Source organism: Lepisosteus oculatus, chromosome 5, assembly GCF_040954835.1.
Source record: "Lepisosteus oculatus isolate fLepOcu1 chromosome 5, fLepOcu1.hap2, whole genome shotgun sequence".
Lineage (NCBI taxonomy): Eukaryota > Metazoa > Chordata > Actinopteri > Semionotiformes > Lepisosteidae > Lepisosteus > Lepisosteus oculatus.
In genome coordinates this window covers 39047749-39070980 of record NC_090700.1, presented here as the reverse complement: position 1 = coordinate 39070980, position 23232 = coordinate 39047749, and the positions used below count along the sequence as shown (strand labels likewise).

Genomic DNA, 23232 nt, shown 5'->3' with positions numbered 1-23232 from the left:
GTTATCGAGGGGGGAATAAAGAGATATTTCCTGCGCTGAACGTTGAAACCTAAGGAAAGCTGATTATGCAGGAAACCATCAATTAGGAATGCAGCACTCTTTTCAGGATTCGACACAAGGGTTGTTCAGTGACACCAAAAATAATTTTGCCCCTCGCTCCTCACTAGCACAGTTGTTTTGACACTGTAGCTGTGTTTTAGATAAATAATCTGGAAGAAACAATAGCCTCACATCCAAAAGATGGAGCAGATCCTGTTTTCAGCTCTCTTCCTGGATTTCTGTTTCAAGCTGCTGCCAAGTCCTTTAAGCCAGCTGTGGATCACTGTTGGTGGGCCTCACCTACAGTACCATTATGCAATGACAGGCACAGAGGTTAAACAGTCCTTCTATTCAGAGGATTTATACATTCTCAAGGAGAGCCCACTCCATTACTAGCTGATAAACATTATAGTAAGATAAAGGTCTATCAGAACACATCATAATACACCCTGGATGACACCCCTGAAGTGCAGCATCCACTTCAGTGACAGATGGCTACCATTCTGTGCCAGCGCCCCACTACAGCAGATCAGGAGAAGAAGTGAGAAATTATAATTTGGCTGGAGATTACTTTTGATTAAGATTACTGAAGTAGAGACCAACCCAAGGTGGAATTTAGCCAGGACACCAGAGTTAACACTCCTATCCTAAAAGCCTGCACGGGTGCTCTTTAATGACGATGTAGTCAAGACCGTGATTAATGTCTTGTCCAAAGGACAGCTCCTCTGGAGAATAATGTCCAGTGGACACTATATTTCAGTGCAAAGCGTGCCACCTACATTTCCATCATCACCACTTACAGCAGCAACCTCGTTTTCCTTAGAGTTCTCCCATCCCAGTACTGCCCTGCTGAGCTTCTGAGATCTGACAAGACCGGCCTGCGAGGTGGCAGTTCTACAACCAGAACTTGAGACTTTTTTCCAGCGTGAGAATCTGAGATGTCTTGACCGTCTTCTAAAGATGTCTTGTGCCTCTCCTTCTACCTTCACAACAGGTGCCCCTTACCTTGGAGTCTGGCCTTTAAAATAGACTCCAAGGTAGGAGGAGAGCTCGCAGCATGGGCAGGACTGAGTTCCTTGCAGGCTTTATTGAAATCGTCTGGGGAAATGAAGCCCAACACCACTGTGTCTGTGGTGCCACTGCACATGGTCACCCAGGAATAACAAAGGCAGGTTATGTTATTCCTGTAACACAGCAGAGCACTTCAATGAGCACTGCGTCTCTCTCGATGTGCTCCACACTACACTGACCTTACACTGCACCCACTGACGGCACTTCACTGACCTTACAGATTCTTTCCGTTAACTGCTGCTTTTCTTCAAGTAAACCCTTAAAATTAGTGCCTGAAATACAGTTGAACAGAAAGTCAAAATCCTTTTTAATCTCTTCTGCATTATAGCTTTATAATAAACTGAACTTCAAATGGGTTATTACTGGAATGCGACTGCTATATAATTCTGTTTTATTATTATTAATATTTTCAAGAAAACTGCATTTCACCATCTGTTCTTTAATTTAAAAGTCACTAAAATGAGGCCGAGCAGAATGAACAGCTGCGCAGGCTAGCTCGTGAGAAATTGAAATTGGAAAAAAAAAGAAGAAACGCGGAAGGGAACAGCTGTAAAAAGCGCAAGGCAATTTCGCGAACACTCGAAACAGGGAAGACCGGAGTGAGACCGTTTTGTCTCCAACTTGGAGGCTTACCGCCCTGAACCAGCGGCCGTGTCTGTGAATGTACACAGGCCCATGCAGCACCGTTTCTACGGCAGTCTTCAACACTACCCACTCATCCCTCTACCCAAGAAGTGTGACACCTTGTAGCCTGGTGGGGCGCCCCAGTGAAGCTGCAGTCTTGGTTGCCAATCCGTCTCGCCTGCCCACAGCCAACCCAGCCCAGGAGACAGGTTCCTCAGCTGCCCAGCTGGAATTACAGTTCCAGCTGTACCAGAGGCTATGCGTTTACCTGAAAACGCTGATTTGTCCGTTTCTGTTTGATATACTCCTGGAATTGTAGGGAAAAGACACTGGTAGAAATCTTTTTCTACCCATATGACCATGGGGTTTTGACGTCAACAGCCTGGTAAATGTTTCCATCATGTATTACATGTTAAAAGCGCAAACCAGTATAAGGAAAATAAATGCATGAGTTTATTTTAATGTACGAGTTCTACATTAAAAACTACGTTAACGTTCATGTTAAGGGTTAACTCAGCTGTAAGTCTCAGCACTTGAGAACGAAGAAGAATAACTAAGGGCTTTATGTTTTCATGCAGCACAGTGCAAATTTATAGTTTTGTTTCAAATGGGCTGCCAAACTCTTTTTGAAACAAAGCCAGTTTGGGTCAGTTTAACAATGTGCGCTCATGAACTGGGAGCTAGGGAGCAGGCACTCTGTTGGTCTTTACGAGATCTCTCCCTCGGTATCGGCCTCGCATGAATTTTAATAACCGGTCCTCCCCTCTCGCCTCCGACCGCGCCGGCGCGCCCCGCGGGCAAACGCGGGCTCGTCAGAAGCGGAGATCGCACCCAGTTGAAATTTGATATAGTTCCCCCCCAAAGGTCAAGTCTAACAATTGCACCGGGTCGTGGCAAGCCGTGGACAATGTGGCGATTCTTGTTCTACCCGGAGAGAGTTATTCTGAACAATCAAGTGTCACGTCCACTGACAGCTGCATCTGTTTTGAAGTGCGGCTTGTTGAAAAGTGTTTCTCTTTTTTTTTTTCTATGCCTTCCCTTGGAAATTCTCATATACTCGACAGGAACGGAGGACAAGCAGCTATTGAATATTAACTATGAAATTACAAAGACCACATTATAATAGAGGTGAGGAGGTCACCAGCTGTGATGAAAATCATAAATTAATACCCTCGACATGAAACGAGACTTGCCTTTGGCTTTCAAAATTTCTGCCTTTCCTTTCTTCAGTAATAAAAGGTGATAAACGCAGGGCAAAGCTCCTGTTTTATTAATGCTGAGGCCGAGGGAATGCAAGAATAGCATGAAATCTCTGGATTTTTTTTACAATCTCTTTAACATTGCGACAGCGTTGCTCACAGTAATATAGAATCAGCCCTGCATAACCTTTAATAAACTCATTCTGAACCGAATTGTAAAGGGATGCTACGCTTTATCTGTAAAGATTCTTATTAAGATCGTATTCGAATATCTTAATGTGTTGACAACAAAGGGTCTTCTTCAATGGACATGCGGTGTACTTGGATCCCTCCCTGTTGCTTATAGTTGGAGCAGAACAGTTCTGATTTTAATTTCAGTTTCAGTTCAAACGAAAACAAAACCATAGCTGTGCAGAAATCTTGCCTGGGGTGAGCACTTAAGTTTTTCAAGGAACCCTGATTGTGAGAGACAAATTGCATCAGCCCCGGAACTGAGTTTTAATTATGCTTGTTATAAAACTGGCTACCTTAAAGCCAAACTGGGAAAGACCAATTGTCAGGGGAATGTCTAATTAAAACATTGGTCTTGCAATTTACAATAGCCTTTGGTACCCGTTTACGAACAATGTAAATTCACGTTTTTTGGTGGCCTGCGGAAAGACACCTGGGCAGCCATATTGACAGTGGCAGTGACCGCTGAGTACAGGTGTGAACCAGCCTGATGACACAGGTGAGTATGTCACACTGAATGCCAGCACTGAAAGTCTTCTTCTGTATGAGGCAAAAACTGACAGCAACTGACACAGTGAATGTGCTTTTCTGTTGTTTTATATCCTTAGAAAATATTCAGTGCTGCATTTAATCTAGACATTTCTAAAAATCTACGTTGGATGAACCGCAATAATGTAGATGTTCATTCGTTTTAAACAGTTATAATCAGGAGCTATGCTGTTCTTCTAGTCACATACACTAGTTTGTTAATGAATAGAATAAACCAGCTTTTTATTGCGACAAAGACTCATTGAAAACAACCTGTGATGACTGACAATGCTTTCTCTTGTACAATGCAATGAGATGATCCTGAAATCTTTCACCTACTAGCAATCAAGGAAAAAATGTGCTGAAGATTCCCCTTCACTAATAATCTTTCTCATGTTCTAATTTAAACACTCTCTTTAAATGCAGAGTTTAAACCAAGGGATATTATATCAGAGACTGTATAATGCACTAGTAAAAACTACTTTAAAATATGGTGTACAATTTTAGTCACCATGTTACAAAATGGATATTACTGATCTGGATTCACGGAATGTATTACCCTGACAGAGTCCTACATTCCAAATATCTGATTATATTTAGACCTCAACAGAGAAAACTACGGAATGACCTGCTGCAAATATTCACAATTGTAAAATGTTATTCACAGAGACGACCCTTTGCACTTTTTCAGCATCAATGGCAGAACACGAACCAGAGGACACAGATGGAAACTAAGGGAGTCATGTCATGTTTTAAGACATGGACTGAATGACCTCCTCCCGTCTGTAAGCTTTTAATGCCATGATTAAAGCAATGTGAGCACTGACAGCTTAAATTCTAGCATTAAAACAAACAAATCCCGAAAGTAAGGTTATAATTGAAGACCTCTTCTTGTATTCATCATTCTTTGCATTGGTATGTCTGGAGTTTATATATATATACACACTTAGTGGCTTGCTAGCTAGATCCTTTGTATTTAAGTGGTTACTGGCAATCTGGAATTGTGTAATTATGGTTCCAAATGCAATGTTTAAAATACTTTCACCACAATCACAAAACCTACATATTCAGATGAGCCAGAGATAGGGATAGATGCTTTCAGGATTAAGGAACTGTTTATTTTCATTTATTACTGTTTTCAGATTGGCTTTGCACATGCGAGTTCCATTTATGTCCTTAGTTCAGTTTTTTTTTTCATGACCAACTCTGACGTAGAGTGCTGGTTTAAATAAAAAAAAGGACAAAATAATTTCACAAGGTACTGAGGAGGAATGAACTCTGCAACGTAATGATTTCTTTAAAAAAGAAATGTGAACTCCATCTACTAAGAGAGAATGTCACAAGATTGTTATCCTCTGTCGAACAGAAAGAGCTTGACTTCAGCGGAGCTATCCTGCCTGCGTGACACAGACATGCCACCATACAGAAACAACCAAGCCTGCCCAACAGCAGAGGCTGACCCTATTCATCCCCTCCTTCTCATTCTCAAACTCAGCATTGGAAATATTCTCGATTTACCTTGTGACTGTGACTCAGTAGACAACTGGAGTCATAAAGTTAGAATAATCTGCTCGCAGGCAGAGAGATCTGCAGGATATTAGCGCACGTCGAGATGCATGAACGAATATTTAAAATGAAACGCACATGGCAACATCAGCTTCCCAAACTAACTGTGTACTCTCCTCTGTCAAGTCATGTCTTCCGCTGTATCTGTAGGCCCACCTGGTCTGTAATAAACCCTACAGATTTATTTAGTATAAAAGTGTGTGCAATGCTAAACATCTTTTCAATCACCCATCTTAAAAAGTACGCACGACAATAAAACTCTTAAAACAACAACTGTGCTAAAACGCGAACACATGTGAACACATTCTGGTTATTCATGTCCGAACTCTAGAGTTATGAAAGCCTTAAAACGTCCTCTCCTTTCATCTGGGAAAGTTGTCTTCATTTACTGGACAGTGGCAAGCACACGTTTCAGAGCTTTCAGCAGAGTGAGGTGTAAATGAAGCCTGTATGAATTGTACAGTATTTTCTGAAAAACACAGAGAAGGTCATGTAAGAGAAACATGCCAATTTGAAGTACTAAGTTACAACTCTCTACATTGTTATCTCATCTGAAAAACCCAAAGAGTTAAAGGAGCAAAGAAAAGTGGCAGACATTTGCCAAAATGTGATTGTTGAGAAAAGATACAGAAATACAAACCCCCATAGACACACACACACTAGAGCTAAACCATTTTGCCAAGCCAGCAGATTTTTTGTTTAGCATAAATCTGTTTTTGAGACAGTTTCATGAGTCACCAACTAGGTGGGAAGTGTGCCAGACTTCTACTACAATGAAACATCTTGTCTGCCCACATGAAAGCAACAGGGCTCTTTACAGAGAGCCCACAGAAAGCCTGCTTCTAAACCCTCACCGTATCAAATACACAAAGTGGAGCGGCTTCCAACACATCAACACACGAGTACGGACACACAAATGCACTCAAACGTTAGCTTTGAAATAAAGTAACAGCTCAGAAAGTAAGCTTGCTGTCTGTTTCAAGCGCTCTGCAGTTTTAAGTCTGGCGCATGGACTGATTTGGGAAGTTAGTGTGGATTGCTCAAAAGAGTTTACAGGCACAGCCACAGCCACAGAAACCATTAAAATACGTGAAAACAAGTCTGAATTTAATAGCATTCATGTTTGTAGCTTTGTAGTTTTTGGGACCTGTGCAAGGTAAGGCATTCCTTTGTCAGACCAGACAGCAACCAGAAACAAGCAGAACTGCAAGTACCAAAACTATAAAAAGCACTAAGCGCTGAAAGGAACTACTGGTTCCAAGATGCTTTTGCTGGACTTCAAATGCCTCTCAGTATTTGCACACACTGCTTTTAATATTTTGCTTCATGCACAGAAATACATAAACACTCTAGAGTCACTAGGGAATAAGGAGAAAATAAGTGTGGTAAAAGATTATTAATGGAAATCATCCACAGCTCAAATATTAGGGAAATCAGTGTGCCAGCAGGGCACAGTTTGCCTAGAATGTTGTTTTTTTTAAAGAAACTGAATTCCCCCAAAAGACTGGTAAAGAAGAGGAAGTGCTAGATTCTGGCTCCACAAACAGTAAAACAATCTTCTGTACAATTTCTACTAATCAAAGAAAAGACAGATAGACTCTCGCGAGAGTCTGCCCAGTGGTTGAAATTCTCTTAGAGAATGAGTCACACTCAGAAATGAAATAATAATAATTAATAATAATAATTGCTTACACTTACCGTATATAGCGCTTTTCTGGACACTCCACTCAAAGCGCTTTACAGGTAATGGGGACTCCCCTCCACCACCACCAGTGTGCAGCATCCACCTGGATGATGCGACAGCAGCCATAGTGCGCCAGAATGCTCGCCACACATCAGCTATTAGTGGGGAGGAGAGCAGAGTAATGAAGCCAATTCATAAATGGGGATTATTAGGAGGCCATGATTGATAAGGGCCAATGGGAAATTTGGCCAGGACACCAGGGTTACACCCCTACTCTTTTAGAGAAACGCCTTGGGATTTGTAATTGCCACAGAGAGTCAGGACCTCGGTTTTATGTCTCATCCAAAGGACGGCGCCTGTTTACAGTATAGTGTCCCTGTCACTAGACTTGGGCATTAGGACCCACATGGACCACAGGGTGGGCGCCCCCTGCTGGCCCCACTGACACGTCTTCCAGCAGCTTAGTTTTCCCAGGAGGTCTCCTATCCAGGTACTCTACAAGTACCTGGATAGTCAAACTTGCAGAATAAGTTATCTTACCTCTAATTCCTCAGTGTTCTTCAAGATCTGTGCATAAAACTAGACAAAATCTTAGGAAATATCAACAAAAGTCTGAATTTAAATAGATGGATGGTATAATGCACTATTATAAAGCTTCATTTGGAATATTATGTACAGCTTCAGTTATGATGTTATGAAAAAAGATATTGCTGCACTGGAATACATCCAGAGAAGAATGACTAGGCATATTGTTAGGCTTGAATGAATGTCTAATAATGACATGCTAAAAGAACTAATCCTTTTTAGTCTTTAACCGAGAAGACGACAAGGGTACTTTACTCAAGTAATCGAGTCCAAGCCCTGAGTGTTGAGTTTTCTCAATCTTGCAGCGAAAGCTGATTGCCTGACCAAGTCTGAGAAAGACAGATGGGCTCATCAGCTTCCACTTTTGGACACACGCTTCTGTTTGTATGCTTTGGTCTTCATCAATACCTTTTCTCAAGTCTGAATGGCGAGAACTAGAGAGTTCAGTGCGTGAGCCTTTCCAAATTCAAAATATTAACCAAGTTTTACTCCCCACTTTCTTATACAGAAAAAACCCTGAGCAGAGACTGTGAGTGGGTGGTCAACAGAACTGGGAATTAATCCCAGGGTTTTATAAATTATTTGAAGAATGCTGGCAAACCAATCCAATAAATTGAATGATGTTCACAAGCAAAAAAAAAAACTGCTTTAGACAGTCCGCACACAGCAGCCTCAGGAGTAAATAGCATGAGTCCTGTGCAGGTCCCAGGAGAGTCTGCACCATTACAATGTCACTAAACTAAGACAAACTCCATTTGTATTTGGAAAATTTGTTGTATTTTAAATGTGATTCTGCCTGTGCAAAAAGACGTCTACTTGCAGATATAAAGAAATAAAAAAAACACAGCCGCACCAATACAACACATTGCTGAAGTGCCTAGGTCTGCCTTTTGAGGTGCCCCACTCCAGAATGCAAAGGTAATTTTTCATTTTACAAGACTAACCAGCGAGTTGCAAAGGCTGAGAAATAAAAACGCAGCAGAGAATCCACAGCAAACCTATGACAGGGGGCTTCCTCTGTGGAGTGTGCTTGATCAATCATGGCCTAGCTGTCCTTCACGTTTCCCTTCTTGTGGTCGGGTAATATACAAGCTCGATGCTGCATGAAGACGTTCACAAAAACACATGTTCGACACAATCCTCCTCTTCATGCGGACAGAATAACTTGTGGTTCTCCAGCTGAAACCCCAGTCCAAGATACACACAGAATTTCAGTCATTCTGGCGAGCTGGTTATTGCTTACTGTAGCTCTGCCTTCGCCCATGGACTACAGCTCTCCTGGAAGGAGGAGATGTACATTGGCAGGGTTCTCAAAAGAGACCTAGTGGAATGCTTTTCCTCTAATGAATAACTACCAGACAGGAATACTGGACCTTTTCATATGATTTCACATACCGTTAAAAAAAGATTGGAAGGACTAAAGTAAAGGCAAATGTCTGTACATTAAGGTAATCAATCATATGATACCGGACATTTCAGTCATCAGAGATACAGCACTGGCGCTTCATTTTGTACACAAATCCAAATCACAATCAGAAAATTAGAATGCAAACAGACAGCTGCATCAGTGGATAAGTCACAAGTTAACTTTTAAGCAAACTCGACAGTGCTGCCTTCCAACAAACACATCTTTATTAGCACAGTTCAAATGTTCTATATCCAAAGTTGAGACAAGAGCTCTGTTGCAAAATGTCGGCATTATAAGATAGTCTGTGTTGTGACAGTCTATCTGTCACAATGACACTAAGAAAGGACACAACAAGGCCTAATAAGCTCTATAACTTTAAAAGGCCCATGTGTGAGACAATGGCAAACAGATTTGAAGACCCCAACCACAATCAGCAGGTACCACAGTGCGTCTGAAATGGACTTTCAGTTTTTCCTGCTGAAGTTGAGTCCAGAAATGTTCAAAAAATGTGTCATCAGGCTTTGGGCAAAAGGAAAAGGAGGGGGAGACCAGGCTACAGAGAAGAAGAGACATGATGACAAGCCATGAAACAGCACTCCAGCAATATCAGGTAAGACAAAGGAACTGAGCCTGTCTTCGGGTTTAGGAGCTCCCTGCAACCCTGTGTCAAACTCAGGTCAACCTCAGGGTCTCCATCGGGTGGGACAATAGCGAATAAGCACAAAGGAAAAGAGGAGCAATGCTTTGCCACTGAAGCAGGCAGAGGCCAGCAAAGATACCAATTCAAAGCAGTCTCTGCAGAACAGATGTGCTAAAACCAACGATGGTTTAAAATATTCAAGACAAACAGAGCGGGAGGGCCTGCTGCCACTAATGACCTCTACTCACTGTTGACTCAGTTCCAGCGGCAGACTCCCGCAATTAAAAGCCATATCCTTCCCTCTGGCTTTTTTATTTCAATTTAATCCGAGAGAACATTTTCAAAGAAGGAAGCTATGCTCCGAACTCCTTGTGTGCAGTAAATGTAATCCAGCATATACACATACTCTAAAGCAAGAGCTCAAAGCAGCCGGGACCAAGAGAAAGGAGTGAATTGTTACAATTTCAAAAACTGCGAATATTGCTAGTTCTCCTTGGCTACTTCATGTAAACTGATATTTCATCCATACAACCAGCGTCAGTGCCAGTCTAAAGCAAAGCACGCATTGATCAGGAGTGGAAAACCAAATAGCTACTCTAAGTCTTGGACACTGATTGATTTTTGAAGGTGCAAAATACATCAAAAATAAAAAAAGTACTTTTTTTTTACTTTACTTTTACTTTAGACTATTTAAACATGCAGCTTTGAGCTGCTGTTATTAATGTTGTCTGATTTCTGCAGGTGATGCTTTTTTCCAAAGCAATTTTACTTTCAACAGCAGGGCATTTTACTGGAGAGCAGTGCTTCACGTAGACTATGGCAGTAGTTTGTTTGTTTTTTGGCCTCACTGCTTGTACTCTTTGTCACATCTGGAGTCCAGAGCCCCCATGCACTCCTCCACACTCCTGACTTCTCCACATGTGAGCACAAGAACAGCACTTCACACCAGCATCACTAGACGTGCTCTGGTCTATCAGCGTCTATATATCTGGTCTATGTGACCTACAGTATCAGTCACATGAAAGTTCCTCTTTTTATCCTGCTATACATTTTTATTCTGTCCACACACAGCACCGCAAAAGATTTACAATAAGCATCCTTCTGTCCTATGAACTCTCTGTCCTGAAACAGCTGGATAGCAGCCAGCACCTCTGGCTGTTTACAAAATAAAAATGTTCCAATGAGCTTTACAAGGACAGCTCCCACAGCTTTGTGATCTAAATGATCCCCTTCTCTCCTAATACACAATCAGTAAATGAACTGCCAACAAGCTAACACGAGCTTGCAGTGCTCCAGATGGTGGATTGTGTCCACAGAAATGCCACATGTGATTTCAGTCAATACTGACTACTGCTGCTGCAGAGCATGAAAACCAAATCAGCAAATATGGGACAAATTAGTCAAAACCTGACTAATAACCGTGACTGATTTACTCAGTCACAATTGCCTAAAAAAGTTTGAATAAATCCTGAGGAGAAAAGGTACTCACTGGCCTTGAGCACTGAAAAAACAAAACAAAAATAAAAGTCATTTGTTCAAACTCCCAGTAGAAAAACACAAATTAAAAATACATTATTTCAGACGTTCCAGGTAAATGTCAAGTGTGCCTTGGCAGAGGGAGCTGAGCAAAAAATCAAGACCTTGTTTTATTTGTGTTGAGTCATTGCACCTTGAGCAAACAGAGAGCTGCAGTTTAAGAACCTCCTGTGCGCACATCATTTTCCGAGCTTAAGTTGCTATTTTGTCTCCTCTCGGGTTCCTTTCAAATACTTCAGGATTGCTTTTTAACTGTTTACACAGCCTGGCTGTAATTAATACCCTGCCTTACTGACTGCACCTCACATTTGCCTATTTAAGATGAAAAATGTAGCGTGACTTAAACTATGATAATCAAAGTACAGGGATTTTAAGTGCACTTATAAGGACTTCTAGTGAACTGGAGTTACGGCTGTTGTTTCCGGACTGAAAAACTTCTGCTCTGGAGAGCAAATCTTCCAACACTCTTTCGACAAACTTTGCAATAAAGCAAGGTGAGTGTCAGATGTGTTTAAAATAGAAAATGTATGAAAGCTAATTTATAATTTTACAACAGTCTCCCACAATGACAGTATTTAAAACGGAATCACAGCAAGACTTTTTATGAAAATCACTTTAACCACTAAATCTAGGGCCGTGTAGCAACTGTGGTCAGTACATACTATTCTGACTGGTCATCAGAGCCAGAATTGTCTCTGAAGGGCTTGTGAAAAACGTAGGAGAGGAACATGAGTCATATGCATGCAACAACATCTATTAGATCATACTTGTGCACTGCAGTACAAATGTCTAAGCCATATTATATGCAATCAGGAGCTACAATACACATATTCTCTGAGCATCAGCAACACATACAGTACAAATCCTCCACCAGTGCTACCAGTGTTCTAACAACTGTTGTTAACATAGCTGAGATGGGTGTGAATAACCAAAGTTGTCACTTAGACAAATTCAAAATTAAATTACATTGATCAGGATCTTCAAGACTTGATCGCAGTAACTCAAGGTAAATTATTCATGAGCAGCCAATACTGATAAAAGTTGTGGTAACCAAACCAACGCGTTTACCAATATAATTTAATTGACACATTAAAGGTTATTGGATTTCTGGTTATCAGCATTACCTGTTGCCCTCTACACATACACAGAGCTTACACAGCTTTGCGAATGTGCAGAAGAGCAGTACAATCCCTCTTTCTGTGAGTCTAGAGCCTATTCCAGTACTCCATATTATTGCCGATTTTCCATCACTGACAACATAACAACCTACTAAACTGATCCCTTCAGATTTCAGAAGCTAAGCAAGGCTTGACCAGGTATTGGGATGGGAGACCTTGAAGGAAAGCCAAGACGCCACTGCAAGGGGTGTTGGTGGACCAGTAGGTGGCGTTCTTGCTTTGGGTCCAGAATTTACAAGCAGTGATATGGCAGGTCTCATCCTTAAGACGTCTTGCGCAATTTCTAAGTTCTCCCTAAAGCTGATCTGCTGCATCATGTGACTGCTGGTACAGAACGGCTGCTGCACATCGTCCAGGTGGGATCCAGGTTCCATGGTAACCCCTCCAGGATTTAGGGGTGAATGATATGGGTTCCCTCCTATATGTAAAGCACTATTTGAATGTACGCAATTATTATTCTGCTCTGCAATGACTGCAGTTAACAGTTTTCATTTGAGTAGTGAAGAACCAGCCCTAAATGTTTCTCAAATCTGTAAGGTGTTATTTAATAACCTTGAATTATGTAACTAAAATAGCATGGTACAAGAATGTTATTTTAATTTTAAAAGTATTTTGCAGCACTACAGATTTTTACAACACTACGAAGTTTATTTATGCTATCTGGCAGGGAGCAGTGTGCCTCAGCGCTTTCTGCGTGGTGTTTCAAAATCTATCGTGCAAGTGAGAGCGCAGCTACACCGCAGGAGAAACAGGACTAATCTCCCCGGCTGGGATAACATCTACTGCACAATGCAAGCACAAGCTCTCTGGATCATGAGGGACTGCACAGGAAAAGGAGCCTCGTCCACACAAATATTCATTTCCTGAAAAATGAGCAGATAGTGTTTGCTTAAAGATCTGCAGCGTTATGACTTTAGTGTGTGTGATGGCAGCCACTCAAACACAAAGTGCAGTTGATCGGCACACAGGATACAGGCTCCCTGGGGGGTGGGTTCTAGGCTGAGCAAACAAGGCCAGGACGGTGTTTGCTGAGATCCGCTCTCTGAACTTCATTCACCAGAAAATCATCTACCTTTTTCAGGCTTTGTAGAGCAGCCTGCCTCCCAGCTCAAGAGCACCGCGGGGGGGGAGGATTCTGGCTTGCTCCCCCCAGTCTCCCCGGGACACTCGCTGGCCCTGGCCCTGGCCCTGGCCCTGCCACTCCACAGCACACACGCAACACTACAGCACTGTTTCAAGGAACTTCCTTTAGACTGAACACATTTGTAGTTGGATCCTGTAAACAAAAGCCACAAACTAGCGATAACGTGCAGAAACGTCTAAACAACAAGTCCCTTTAAAGGAGCAGGTAAAGGTTTATTCCACGCTGTAAGGAAAAGAAAGGAGACACACTGTTTCGGCTGGGGATCCTTCTTCAGGTGTGTTAAAAGCCCTTTAAAGCTCTCTTTCTGACCCCCTCCCCCGGGAAAGCAGAAACAGGCTTGGGAAAAATATGGTCATCGTATTTTAAAGATAATCTTTTTGCACCTATGTGGGGTAGGTGGGGAGAGGAGTCATCTATACAGTATATTAACTTACGTTTTGAGCAAATTACAGTATAAAATAAACAAAATTAATACCAAAAGCTCAGCTTGCAAGCAGCAGTTCACGGCTTTCAAATTATTGAAATGATTAAGACCTGTGCTACCATCTGCACTGTTATATTTTGTCAGTTAGAATAATCTGGTTTTAAAAAAAGTACACAACAGTTAAAAAATACCAAATCCTGATCGAAACTGTATTTGTGAGAATCTTACCAAAAAAACAAGAGTGTTTGGCACCAAATTGTGATTTTTTTCCCCTCAATTGCTCCCCACTGATTTGCATTTAGTTGCTGCTTTTCTTTTTCAAAATGTAAATGAAATTGCTTCTCAATATGGGCTTCAAAAGGACCTGCAGTTTAGCTGCGACAATCAGTGGCCTTAATTTTCTGCACAAGCGCGAGGGCTGGAATACAATAACGTATTCTAATTGTGTCAGGGCTCCAATCTAGCACTTCTGATACCAGCGACTAGATGACAATGAGTCCAACCCTCACTGGGTGTCTGTGATTCTTCATGTGCGCCTGAGCTCCTCGAAAGACTTTCTCTTTCAAAGGAGAGAGAGGAACTCATCATTAATGAGATGATACCTGATAGAAAACGTGGAAAAACTGCTGGCAATCCTGATGGTGACGGTGTTTCGTGAACACAGGGTCTTGTGGGATCTGAGTAATCCAGCTCTATTCCATACTAGTGAAACTCAATGCCTTGTTAAACACTAAAAAAGTATTTTATGCTGCCAAAAGAGAGGGGTACACAGTTTAATAACTGGCGACTGAAAAAAGTAGCTTTATTTTAACAAACACTTAAAAGTGTACACAGAAGTTAATTAGGGGCAGCAATATTTTTAGGCAGTGCGGTATAAATTATTCTGTTCTTTGCTGCATGTCAAGCATGCAAGCATCCTCCCAGTTGGGTCTAGAATGTTTTCAGTTTACAGAACCCAACAGTGCACTTGAAGAACAATCATGTGGGACTTTTACAACACCAGGCCTGGGCTGCAGCTGATTCCAGTGCTGTAACAGGTACAGTTACACAAAAAAAGCATTTAAGCAATAAAATTTAGTGGTAATTTGTAGGCTTTGGGGGATTGTGGCTAGAAAAATGACGCTACTGTGAAAGTCCCACTCCCCTATTCCCTCCATTCCCGACCCAAATGTCCAACTGCCAGGTTACACAGTGTTTTGATTAGAAAGGCTAATGTCTGTGTCGTAAAGTCAGTCACACCGGACTTTGCAGGTCAGGAGCTAAATATGACATGGTCGTTTGTCAAGCTGTATTCTACATCTATACCCATGTAATGCAAGCCATGAATATTTATTCTTAGGCCAAATTTAATGCCGAGGGGTGACCTCTGACCCTAAACATGATCAGTGACTGTGTTACAAACTCTGAGGTCTTGGGATGTCAAGTGAGCCCATCAGACACTCCAGAGCTGGACTTGGTGCAAACGAAGGGTTAAGACTGAGTCTGTGATCAGGATAATGGTTTTGTTACTAACATGCAATCAATCTACAGTAGAGGACGTTTATTATCAGACTTCTTTCACTCTATTAATACTGTATTGATATATTCCAGTTACAAATAGCATTTCCAAGCCCTAATCTGAAGTGTTACCTAAACTGTCAGCGAATAATGGGGTAGTTATTTGCTGATGGTGCTTGAGCTTAGGTTTTAAATGTAATGCTTGCTAAGAGTCACAAAAACAATCGTTTACAAAAATAGATAAAATCTTAGTGAAACACTCACTCATTCAGCAAACAGAAATCTAATGTGCACTTGAAAGCTTTAATACAGAATATGTTTAAATATTTATCTAAAAGTCATAAATGTACTCCATACCAGAATATGATAGAAGACCAGCATAATTAGTTAGGTGGTGCCAAGTGAGCTAATTAACTTCAATTCGAATTTTAATCTAGAATAGTATTACCACAAAAAGGGCAAGATGGGTGACAGAGGACACAGGTCACAGGTAACAGATATGTTGCATGAAAGCAAATGCAAAACAAACAGGCCTTTTGTGCAACTCTTACACCACTGGTGCCAATGGAGGTGTAAATGCTCTCTGTGACACAGTAAGGTTAGCACAAGCCAAACAAGGTTTAAATTAGTCCCTGCATTTGCTTCTGAAGGGATGTATCTGTTTTAATGAGGCACAGTAGCTAGATGACAAGTCTCTTGAAAATTAGATTTAGCACAGCCACCCACCCTCCCCTGATACCCATCTCCCAACCCCAGCACACACACCACCCCACTCTCCCATTCCTTCTTTAATTTCAAGTGAAATGGGCCTCCTCACTAATCCTTTGTTCTGGGTGACTAACTTTGTGATGCGGTCTACTCTAGCATAATGCAGAAGAATTACATTCCCTTATTTTAATGCGGGCTTTGCTGGCCTTGCTAAAGAAAAAAAAAAGGCAATTAATAAAACTATCACTTGTACTGTTTTCAGCAGGCTTCAGATACCCTTCAAATTTAACCCTACTGGGCCAAAGACAGCTCTGCATGAAGACAATGGCATCTGAAGGAAATGTGTGCTTGTTGTGGTGGAAACTGGAGGCCAGATGTTTAAATAAAGCTCCAGCATGGTGGCACGAGGGGTGAAATGTTCGCTTCCTCTTTTTTCCTTTTCCATAGTTATCGCTGTAGAAAACTCAGAAGATTTAACTTTATTTTTACTAACGTGACAGGCAGAACAAATAGGAACATCCTTCTCTTTTAATTTTGTCATCTCCCGACTCCCCCTACCCCCCAAAAGATACAAAGAATGACATTGCCCTGCTTGTCTGTCAAGACACTGTGCATATGCAGCAGACACCAGGAAGCGTGTCGTGTAAAATATGACTGCACAGTTATGATGTGATCATGATGAGAACAGGCTTTGTACTAGACATCAGACTATTTAGGCATGGAGAGCATTACACTGCTCAGGGGTGGTACATTAATGCTTTGAATCTCTGATGCCCCAACACTGTGATTCTGGCTCCTGTAATTGTAGAAGAAGGTCATGGCCACAGTGATAAGAAGCCAGCAGAATCAACTTCAGTCCCTACATCTAAGCTGGCAGAAATGTGGGATGATTTCAGGCTCCTGAAATTTAAAACTCAGATAGCCATAGCTGGAATCATTAGTTGTGGCACCTTGTATACCAGCCTGGGCAAATGCAGCAGCTCAATTTGACTGCAACTTTCTTGAATGACTATTGTGGAGAAATGGAAGATGTAAAATGACAAGTACAGTAGGCTCAACCATATTCATTATCCATTGAGAAACGTGGTGTTTTGTTTTCTAGTGAGACACAGACACAGGTCAGAATGTGTGTTAAAGGACAGCGTATGCTTTCTGACCCTAGAACTTTTCTAATACACACGCACAGTTCATGGACTGAATTTTTTTTTCTTTCTGTGGCAACAGCATCAAACACTCCCTCTGAAGCTAGTCATCGCAGTCTCGGTGGGTAAGCAAGGATGAAAAATGACATTGACGTAGTGAAAGTACAGACGCATGACTCCAGCACGATGGAAAGTTTGGAGGCCGCGGACGTTGAGCTAAACCTGGGAGAGCTGCAATAAGACAGCAGCTATTTGTCACCCTGTTTGAACCCGGTTTGATTGGCAGTCCCTGATGGACTTCACCACAGAGCCTGCGGCACGCTGCTTTCCCTGGCTGTTTCCTTACGATAAATCTAAGGCATGGTTTTTCTTCCTCGCCCATTTCGTTCCTCTCCTTCTTACTCTCTTTCCCTGCGTTACTTGTCTGCTCCACCACGGTGCCCTGCTTACAAGACGCTGCTCTCTCCATGCTGACAATACAGATAAAAGCCTGTCCGTCACCAGCCACACAGATTCCTGCTCCTCCAAACACTGATTCACTGGATTTTTTAAAAACTCTTCACATATCCTCTGACAGCGACAGAGGATGGAGGAGACAGGGGCCCACTTTCTCAGAGGAAACAACATGGAGCAACCCCAAGCGCTGGGTGACCACAAAAGAACCAGGCCTTTTCTTCAGAGTAAACATAAAAAACGGAACACAATCCCTTTCTACAGTACATACCAATACGACTCGGCCAAGCCATGAAGCTGGCAAAATGCGAGAGCAGCTACTGTGAAAAAGTCAGCACTATGGAGCAGTGGCTGGGACACTGGACTAGCTGGAGGGCTGCAGGCCCCAGGTCAGACACTGCTGTCGAACACTTAAGCATAAGACTTCACTCAGTTTGTTGTTGTAAAATTCTCTGCTACATAAAGGGTCACAAACACAAAATTAATATGCTTCAGATAAAATTATACAACAAAAGCAATATTTGAACTACGAGTACAGTCCCGGACTTAAAGAAATCTCCTGCTATGACAAATTAAAAACTAAATTTTTAGCATTGAACTGAGAAGCCTATAAGGGGGCCTGAGTCAAGTATTAAAATACTTTAAAGGGCACCATCCATTTTCTGGATTTCTTCACACTCAACAGTGAAATATAAAGCTGAGGCTACAAGTATAAAACGCAGTGAAGTGAATTTAAAACTTAGAACTGGGCGCACTTCTTTACACTAACGGTTGTGTGGGTCTGGAACAAGCCACACAGCTTGTTGCTAAAGCGAATGCCCTGGCTTCCTTCAGGAAAGGACTGGAACACATCCTTGGATCAATAGCTACTACCAAACAAACCTGTTACATGGGCCAAATGGCCTCCTCTCATGTCGTCTTTACCTGAACCTCCAGACAGGGAGGATTAATGAGGGACAACCATTCTTGTGTTCTTAAATAAACAAGTGAATAAATACAGTGGAGAATGACAGGAATGCAAGAAAGCTGCAAGTTCCACACTCTTAATTTTCTGCTCAATTGCTGGAAGGAGAGGGAGGTACTGTATGACAGCACTTGAGACTATAAATGTTAGTCAATTATAAGTTCTGTGGTGTGGATTTGACAGGGTGGGGTGGAGACCAGTAGCTTGCCTGCATTTCATCACTTCTTGACCTGCTGTGAAATGCATATTCTTACACCTCCAGAGAATATATTTCTGAGAATTATTTGCATAATTGCTCACCTGATTATAGCACAGAGGACCAAAGCAGGACTCTGCTACACGCGCAGCAGTGCTCCAAGCCACTGTGGATCCCCACTTCATCCATCAATGTGACCAACTAGAAAACACAATTAATTAGGCAAGATCAAACTAAACACAGAGAAGCGTTCAATGCAAATTAGCAATTTAAGAGGACATCACTTTGACAAACCATTTATGACAGTTCACCTGTCTCAGACTGCACAAACTGCATTCAATCATTTTAAATTAATTTAGTAGTACTGGTCACAATAATAATAATAATAATAATAATAACAATTATTATTATTATTATTATTATTATTATTATTATTATTATTATTATTATTATTATTATTTTCCAGATTTGAGGATGATAATTACATGATAATGATGGGAGCATGTGTTGCTGCATACTGTAACTCTAGCAGCCCCAAACCATCTCCACTTTTGCCGAAAACAAAAAAAGCTAAAAGTTAGAGGGACAAGAGTGATGGCAACAGTGTTCTTGTCGGTTTTCCCAGAGTCCAATATTATTTGTTCATCCAGCTTTCCAACATACAGATGGCATGTCAGTGTACAGACAGCACACGGCCATCAGTTACGGTCCTGTGCATCCGGACTGATCTGCTAGAGAAAAGCCGACGAGCCGATTTGATTCAATCAGATCCACCTCAGCCTTTAGGTTTGTGCTACACCTGGCCAAAGCTAAGAACAGTCCGAACAAATTCCTTAAAGTAATGTAAAAGCTGAGCAAAAAAAAAAAAGGGAGCACATCATTATTTCTAATCACACAGGATCGCGGGATTAAAAATTGCAATTCAGGCCAAGAATGAAATTCTTTCTCTGCTTTAATTTTCTTTCCCTCTCTCTCTTCGAGCATCCTCTCCAGCACCTCGCCGCGCGGCTGCCCGCGGCCTGTCCGGCTGCCTGTAATTAAAGGCAATTGCTCCGTCTTCCTCTGGTCCACGCAGTCACCTCAGGACCCAGAGCAATCTTAATCAGATCCGCAGTCAGGGCTGCAGCTGAGAGCCCGGAATGCCAGCCAGCTGTTTCTGCTCTCTCTATTAATTAGTGATTTCAAAGACTGGGGTAATTGCAAAGATTTCTCCAGTGGCTATTTTCTCTTCTTCCTTTTTTTTTGCTCATTGTAAGAAGCGTAAGGTCGGACACAATTAAGATTTAAAGCAGGACAACTCAACTTGCAGCCCCTCCATTCCACCCCATTGCTGGACTTCAGTACAGCCAAGCTCAACCGCGCTGTGCTGAGGCTGGTGATGATCAATTAAATCATCCAGGAGCCGAAAGCAGCACATTTCTATAATGGAGTGAATAGGAGGGCCTGTGGGTTGAGAAACCTTGACTGAGAGGATTGTCAGTATCCTGATGTGGGGCGCAAAACACATAGCCGGACAGGATGTTAGGGTACACACTGGAAAATAAACTATCGGCTACACCACAGTATGGCCCTGTTCAGGTTCGGTGTGCAGTTCTAGTCTCCACATGTCAATCAGAATCAGGTCAAAGGAAGGCAAGAATTGTTTAGACAGGCAGGCTAAAGGAGCAAAGCAGGATACAAGGGGACTTGATGCCAGTTTGTCTGCCAGATTCTGGAAGTTTTAAGGCTGTAAGGATTGGCCAGGGCGCCTGCCCATGTCCTCAACACAGATCCTTCAAGAAACACCAGGAGCAGATCGCTGCAGCCCTTGTGACCTGGGTGGTTCTCGGCAGGGAGAAGCAGAGGGATTGTGAGAGTACAGTGAGTCTGCGTGGTGTTTTGCGGTGACTGCTGCCCTCGGTGCTCTGCACCCCTACACACCGCTCGACGTACTGGAGATCTCGGAGAGCCCACAGCCACCGCAGCACAGCCTCGGAGGACTCACGACAGCCAATACAGACCTGTGCTCAGTGGGGCTTCATTCCCCTTTTCGATAATCTTTTAACAAAGAAGCTGTATTATTTGCAGGGATTCATTTGGGAAAAAAAACCGCACTGAGTGACTGGGTCAAATAAACTTTGTTTACAACCCTAGAAAATAATTATATCTAATGAATTCACAACGCACAAGTGATTAAATTCACTTTCGCTTTTTCACAATCCTCCACCTACAGCTAGCCCAACCCTGCCGCAATCCCCAGCTTCTCCGACCTTAAATGGCACATCTCTATCTTCAAAAGGATGCATCCAATTTTTAAATAAATTAATGAAATGATTAATAAACCATTTTAATTCCATACATAATTTAATAAATAATTAAATCAATTTCGCGTTAAGTTGCTTAATACTGGCAAACGTGAGACGTGAGCCCTGGATACGTGCTCATCATTCATTAGCTGACAGAAATAGGTTATTGAAGTTATAGTGGACATGCCATTAAAAAACACTGCAGAAAATGTAAAAATACACATCGGCTTTTTCGATGCAGCGAGTAATGCGAGGGCAACACTTCAATGTGAACTGTTTCCTATTGCCAGATATCAGTGTAAAAAGCACGGACAGCACCGCCGAACAACTCATCTAACATAGATAGTGCGCCCCCTACTGCGCAAGACCAGTACTGCGGAAGAAACAACAGCCTAGGCACTTCTGTATTCCTTGCGAAGCCTCGCTCGCTGTTCCAGTTGTTAAATAATTAACGCCTGTATAAGGAGATGCGCTTTATCCTGTGTTTGATTAAATAATTAATAGCAGCTTACAGCCTCTTAAGATGTGTCCCCGTGACGGCTGCACAGTGAAGACCGATAAATTACAGCGGTGTTTACACGTTCTGGCCCGTTTTAAAGAGCCACTTCAGTCCAGCACACTCTCCACGCCTGCAGCCCTGTAGGCGCTGCCTTGTGAAAACTTCTGTCAGTGCCGGTTACCGTCTCACCCTCAAGAGCTGCTTACTCTGCGTGCCTTCCGCGCCCGTGTTTTTTTTTTTCCTTTTGTACACGACAGCCACCCGCCCCCATCAGCGGAGCTTCACATCACTCCATTTATGTAACATGCAAGTCGGAAAAAATAAAGGCACCCTGATCAAGGGAAACTATTTTTTTCTTACTGGGTGGCAAGCAGCTTGACTTAGATCTTAAACCACTCATTTGCTATTGTTGGGACTTAATAAAGCAAATACTTTGGGCCTGCAAAACTGGTTTTCAGAAAAAAAAGGAAAACATTGGGACCTCGTTATCGAGAAGCTGCTGGGTCCGGGCGGGTGGAATCTTCAGAATCCAATTAAGTGTGAAATATGCGTTATTATAGGGGTAGGTAAACTTCCGGGGAATAATTGGGCACAGCTGTGAAAAGCAAATGTCTTCCAGAGGCCTGGTAGATTAATTGCGCCGCAGACCCTGGGTCCATTCTAATAAAGCGGAGAGGAAAAAGAGAATAGCCATCAGGCCTTGTTTACACTGACAGTGCCACAGGCCCAGCGCTTTGTTTGTCTCAGGAGCTCTCTAAATACTAAGGCTGTTTATGCCACTAATAGAGAGCAATTCATCAATTAGCTATCACTTCAACCCCTTATTGGTGTGTTTTAGTCTGCGCATTTTTCTCCTTCTTTGTGTATTAATGTGTGCAATGCCTATAACTCCCAGTGCCCCACAACGAAATCTGCAGAGCTGCGGGAGACGTTCATTAACAGCTTCACTGTAACAATTGGGGCTGCGACTGTTTTCCTCCTCACGAGCAGAACGCTCCTACTGAGGACCCTGACATGTCGAAGAAATGAAGAACAGGGAAAATTTTACAACCTTGTGCTATTGAGTTAAGGCAATCTGAAAAGGCTTTTTCATTGTTGTTTCCCTATTTTCTGCACTCATGTTGGTGTTTTTAATTCGACATCCATCTTACTGCTTGTCAAGGCCCAGATAAACCTCTTCCCTCTGTGTCTGGCCTGCCACAGATGTTACTGCCGATGAAGTTTTATAGTATTTTATTCCGATGCAACATGCCATCCGTCACTATACTTGCACATACAAGCATTTACAGTATATGAGGCAGGACTGCATTAATGCTCTCTACAAGGTAATGCTGTCAAGTCACATCCTCCCTCCAGCTGCAGCTGAACAGCAATAACCTTGTGGGATGATTACACAGCAAGAGAAAATCAATAGCAGAGAAGACATATCCACTTTGTGAATTAACTTACAGCAAAACAGTTCCATTGACATCGCAGGGCTGGCCTTTCACAGTCGTTAGAGGGAATTATGGGTCTGCCGCACGCTGCATTGAACACCTCTGCTCCTCGCCTCCTTGCTCCTTGAGAGTTTATGGTTTGGGCCTCGGTTCAGCCTGGGTGCGGGTTAGTGGCAGGGCTGTTGGGAACAATCA

The 23232-nt window shown here is 42.3% G+C and overlaps 1 long non-coding RNA gene across 1 annotated transcript in view; it reads right to left on the bottom strand.

Moving 5' to 3' along the window:
• The window catches only part of LOC138239213 (uncharacterized), a 27692-nt gene extending 4460 nt beyond the window's left edge, over positions 1-23232 (bottom strand). The window contains exons 1-3 of the long non-coding RNA XR_011189685.1: positions 23051-23232; positions 18922-19018; positions 6957-7097 (exon numbers count right to left, since the gene is read on the bottom strand). This is a non-coding gene — a long non-coding RNA (uncharacterized lncRNA). The remainder of the gene's footprint in view (positions 1-6956; positions 7098-18921; positions 19019-23050) is intronic.